Source organism: Natrix helvetica (genome assembly GCF_964273705.1).
Source record: "Natrix helvetica genome assembly, chromosome: 1".
NCBI lineage: Eukaryota > Metazoa > Chordata > Lepidosauria > Squamata > Natricidae > Natrix > Natrix helvetica.
In genome coordinates this window covers 368619223-368625222 of record NC_138548.1, presented here as the reverse complement: position 1 = coordinate 368625222, position 6000 = coordinate 368619223, and positions in this window count along the sequence as shown.

Here is a 6000-nt window from a genome sequence, read left to right as displayed (position 1 = left end):
GACTTGTTCTACTAATTAAGCATATTTGTAAGTTATAAAACTGTAAGTTAGAAAATTTCAAATGTGAGAAGACCATGATGTATAAGAAGTCAACAGTTCAGCTATAAACACTCCTCCACATTTCCACTGTAGTTTCATCCATTTCTGAAGAAGAATGAGTTTTTCAATTTTTCTGAATTTAAACTCTACTTGGACCAAAATGGAGAGGTCGCAGTAGATATGGACATCATGAGCGTGTTGGTTCTCCCCAAAGAGGATCCCATCATGGAGCAACTGGGGGATTTTGAAAGACAGAGACTTTTTATCAGCAAAGATCGTCTGTCACGTCTAAAGTTGCTCAACAAAGTGGGTGAAATATTTGTGTCTTTTCTCTTTTTTCCCCATAGCCTGAGAACCCAATTCAAATGGACTAAGTCTACTCCCTAAGGTGGATGACTTTCCTTGAGAATTCTCCTTAGAAATTAAATGTGGGAAGTAGAAACTCTACCAGAGAAAATAATAGGTCTTCAACTATTTTTACATGCCAGTTGGTTTTACCTAAGTGCAGTTCCTGAACAGAAAGGATCTTTTCTTGGACATACCTAGCCGGCCCTTTAAAATATCTCCTTCTGACAAGGGGCTCTTACTCATGTCCCATGTGCAGCAACTTACCCGTCACTACAGTTCTAGAAACTGGGCAGAAATTATTCCTAGATTACCAGTGAGCTGAATTAGTAAATATATAATTAAACAATGAACATCTCCTTCAAGGTTGACTGATTTGTAAGGAATTTTCCTTGACATCTTAACTAAAAGTTGGTTTTGGGCTACTTTCAAAGGAAAGAACCTTTGCTATAACCCAGAATAAAAGTTTCCAAATCTGAGGTTTCTCTTTTCCTCACAGTTTTGTTCTATTTTAATAAATGGAATAGAATAAAAAGTTAATAAATTTTACAATACCTTTTATTCTAAATTTTGATATGAGTATGCTTTAACATTATGGGTGGAGGAAGTGATGTTAATATGGTCATCAGGAGGAATCTAATGATTGCCGCTTAACTGTTAAATCTTTTCTCAATTGCATTCCTCCAGGTTTTATTAAATTCAAAAGTCTTTTATTGCAAATTAATATTCCTTAGTTCAGGGGTGTCAAACTCATGTCATCATCGCTGCATCACGTGACATATCAGGATTTTTTTCTCCTTCGCTAAACCAGGCGTGGCCATGGCCATCACTTGACACAGGCCAGGATTTTGACAGCCCTGCCTTAGTCAGTCAGTCACTTAGTTTACTTATTTATTCTTCATACTTAACCATCCCTTTCCCTCACAGAGGGCTTATATAGTTATAGTTATGTCACCTACATCTGTTTGAATTCCATCAATGATTTCATATTTACCAAAGTGAACCTGTTAGACTTCTTGGCTCATGTTTTTGTCTACCTCCATGTTCCATGGATGATAAATCCTAACACATTTTCTTTGGCATTCCTTGTTTTTCTGCTTAGACTCTGCCTCAGTCCAAATGTGTGGAAAGTTGTCATCCTGGGTTTGTCAAGCGGAAGCGAGAAGAAGAGCCTGCTTGCTGCTATGACTGTGTTCCTTGTCCAGAGGGGACCATCTCCACTCAGGAAGGTGGGTGACACCAAAGAAAAGGGCAGGCCTCTATGGAAGTGGGTTTATCCAGATAATTCTCCATGGAAATCAGTTTGTTTGTTTGTTTGTTTTGTTTTGTTTTATTGGATTTATATGCCGCCCTTCTCCCAAAGGACTCAGGGCGGTGTACAACATTAAAAAAAACACATCCCGAAAGTTAAAAAGAAATTAAATACATATCCAAAAAACCAAACCCAATTTATAGGACAATACATATAAAAAATGAGTTAAAATTAACAGGCCAGGCCGGCTTGCTAGAAAAGCCAACTTTTTAGGGCGCCTTGGAAGGACCAGAGGTCAGGGATTAGTGTGAAAGGATGCATTATTTTCAGAGAAAACGTCTCCTTTGCATGGTACTTTGGATGTGTCCTTCCACTTTTACCTCTTTAAGAACATGTGAGTTCTTCGAAATGTGAGGAATTGTCTTAGGTTCATGTACTGAAATGATTATTGGAATGTCTTCTACATGGGCCTCCCCTTGAGGATAACTAAGGAAGCGTCACTGGTTCACAATGGGGAGAGTTATGAGTGCACCACACTACATCCATATCACCACTGTTCCCAGTATCCATTATAGATTATTTGCAGGACTAGCGTTCTTGGCCAGCTAACCTACATCGCACAAGCTCTAGGTAACCTCTGGATCCAGATTCTTATGGAGAACTCATAAAGTGTGCCTAGCAACATTAACTGATTTGTTATTTTCCTGTAATAAATTCCCTTGGAGGTTAAGCACATTAAACAAGCCATTCAGGTCTTAGGACTACCCCCAATTTCGTAGATCTTATCTCTGTCTGTCTGTCTGTCTGTCTGTCTGTCTGTCTGTCTGTCTGTCTGTCTCTCTCTGTCTCTCTCTGTCTCTCTCTGTCTCTCTCTCTGTCTTTCTGTCTCTCTCTCTCTCTCTGTCTCTCTGTCTGTCTCTCTATCTATCTATCTATCTATCTATCTATCTATCTATCTATCATCTATCTATCTATTTATTTATTTATTAGAAAATGACATCCTTCTTAGCTTTGTTGTATGGAAATGCATCTTAGGAAATTCTTCTGCTATGAGGTTTTGCCCTGGAAGGTCACCCTTGAAAGGTCAAAGGACAGAATGCTACAATATTTTTTTTTAAAATTTCCCAGATACAGAAAAATGCATCAAGTGTCCGGGTGACAAATATCCAAATGAGAATCGAGTTCAATGTATCCCCAAAGTTATAACCTTCCTGTCTTATGAAGAATATCTGGGCATCATCCTGGTCTCCTTTGCTTTATTCTTTTTCCTAACCACAGGCTTTGTTTTAATCATCTTCATTAAATACCAAGAAACTCCCATTGTCAAAGCCAACAACCGAGACCTCTCTTACATCCTCCTGGCCTCCCTCCTGCTTTGTTTCTTGTCTTCTTTTCTCTTCATTGGTCAACCAAGGAAAGCCACCTGCCTTCTCCGACAAACAGTTTTCAACATCGTCTTCTCAGTTGCCATTTCTTCTCTTTTGGCCAAAACCATCACAGTGGTGCTGGCTTTCCTGGCCACAAAACCAGGAAACCAAGTGAAGAGATGGTTGGGGAAGAGCTTGGCCAACTCCATCATATTTTCTTGTTCTATTGTACAAAGTATCATCTCCTCCATCTGGCTGGGAGTTTCTCCCCCATTCCCTGAATCTGACCTCCACTCCCAGTCTGGAGCGATCATCCTGCAATGCAATGAAGGCTCTGTTTTCATGTTCTACATCACACTCAGCTACTTGGGATTTCTGGCTTCCATCTGTTTCACAGTGGCTTTTCTGGCCAGGAATCTCCCTGGGGCCTTCAATGAAGCCAAGCTGATCACCTTCAGCATGCTGGTCTTCTGCAGCGTCTGGGTGACTTTTGTGCCCACCTACCTGAGCACTAAGGGGAAATACATGGTGGCTGTGCAGGTCTTCTCCATCTTGGCATCCAGTGCTGGATTGCTGGGATGCATCTTCATCCCCAAGTGCTACATTATCACCCTGAAGCCAGACCTGAATACAAAAGATCAACTGACCACAAGAAGAAATGTAGATATGTGAGACAGAGGAATTTGAAGTATTAATGTTTTCCAACATCCACATCTAATGTGGATTCCCTAATGTCCACTGAGCTTTTTGGGATTCTTAAGGCACCATGTCTATCCAGTACCCTTAGCCTACCTGAGGCCTGAGATGCCACATCCAGGTTTTTAAAATGTGCAATGGGAATCTTGTTGATACACCAGAAATATATAAAATTCCATTCCTTTAAATGTGGTCTTTAGGGACAAGATTCTTTCAATCTCTTCCTGGGAGAGAGTCCAAGCCATCTTTCTGCAGCTATCTTCTCCAGTCTTTCTCTGAAAATTGGTTTTTGGAATTAGAAAAGTTAAATGTTTTATCTATCAATTGTTTAATGTAAACAGAAAAAGCCTGAATGTCACTGGTGTTTTTTTTCTTCCAAAAGTGGGAATGGAAATATGAAATTAATAGCATTCCATAGTGTGAGTTTACATTTTCACAGAAAAAGAAAATTATTATAAAAATGGTAGTTGTTATGGAGAAGCAATCATTTTCTCCTCTTGCAGATGAATACTTGAGCCCAGGAAATGCTTATCTTCTCTTTATTTACAGTCATTCACCTCTTCCTAGTGATACCTGCTGTAGAATGATGTGGACATACCTGGGGGAATTCTGCAGGTGGCCAACATGGTGGCAATCTGAGAGGAAATCTCAGTCTTAGTCCCTTCAAGGGCAGTGAAAAGGTCCTTCTGCCTTCCATAATTGTATTTAAGGATATTGACCTCCCCAGCTGAGAGCAAGTCATCCTTAGGTTCAAATAATTGTCACTGAGATTGCAACTCAGATGAACATTGGGAAAAGTTGGATTACCTGGTTGGTTTGAAATGGTCTAAAGAAATTAGAGGAATTTCCACTAGCAGGTGGATCCTATTCTGGAAATGTAGGAGCATTGTTCATTCATCCTTCCTTTAGTCCATATAACACATTTCATTTTTACTGGTACCTGTATTTTTTGGAGTATAAGATGCACCAGAGTATCAGACGCACAAAGATTTTGAAGAGGCTTTTTTAAATTAAAAAAGTAGGTAGGTAGGTAGGTAGGTAGATAGAGGGATAGAGAGAGAGAGAAAGAGAGGGAAATACAGTAGGGAGGGAGAGAGAGAGAGAGAGTAGTTAGGTAGGAATGTAGGAATGTAGGAAGGTATATAAAGGGATGCAGAGAGAGAGAGAGGAAAAAATAGAGATAGAGAAAGGGTTAGGGTTAGAGGATTCTCAAGGTAGGGAGAGAGAGTGTGTGTAGGTAGGTAGGTAGAGGGATAGACACAGAAATAGAGAGAGAGAGAGAGAGAGAGAGAGAGAGAGAGAGTGAGTAGATAAGCAGGGAGAGAGAGAGTAGGTATGTTGGTAGGTAGAGGGATAGAGAGAGAGAAATAGAGAGAGAGAAATAAAATTGATAGGTAGGGAGAGGGAGAGAGAGTAGGTAGGTAGGCATGTAGGTAGATAGAGGGGAGAGAGAGAGAAATGCAGCAGATAGGTAAGGAGAGAGGGGGGTAGGTAGGTAGAGGGAGAGAGAGAGAGAGAGAGACAGACAGACACACACACACACACATACAGAAATACAGTAGGTAGGTATGGAGATGTTTCCAGGTGTATTTATCTATGTGCTGGAAAAGGAAATCACTGACAATCTGCAGCACCTAAGAGTTTGTTTCTGCTGGCAAAGCACTTGATCAATCTAATCAATTACTCATCAATCAGTTAAAGAGCTTTCCAAAAGGGGGAAAAAAGTTTTTCCACTCTGCAAACCTCCCAACAATGGCCAGTTTTTATAGAAAATGGCCGTGTTTTTTTTTAAAGGCATGAATGGCATTGGGGGGGCTTGCAGAGTGCTCCTGGGGGACAGGGGGAGCAAAAAATGGCCCATTTTTCACTAAAGAGGGCCCATTTTTGGTCAAAAAAATTGCATGCATAGCCTTGTGGAGGCTTATAGAGTGCTCCTGGGGGCTGGGGTGGCAAAATTGAGCAAAAAACGGCCCGTTTTTTGCTCATTTCTGCCCTTTCCAGCCCCCAGGAGCTCTCTGAAAGCCTCCATAAGGCTATGCACCACCATTTTTGTGAAGGGGGCGGGGCTTCAGGAGGCAAAAAATGCTGTCTTCAGTGTATAAGATGCACCCAGATTTTCAGCCTCTTTTTTGAGGAAAAAAAAGGTGCGTCTTATACTCAGAAAAATGCGGTACTTTTATTCTATACCATAGCCCTTTGGAAGAAGAACTGCTGTGCAGCTCATTTGTGGATATTGACTTGGCTCTACAGTCCCAGCCTGGAGGCTCAGAGTCTATCACAAGGGGCCCCTGAAAGTCCATT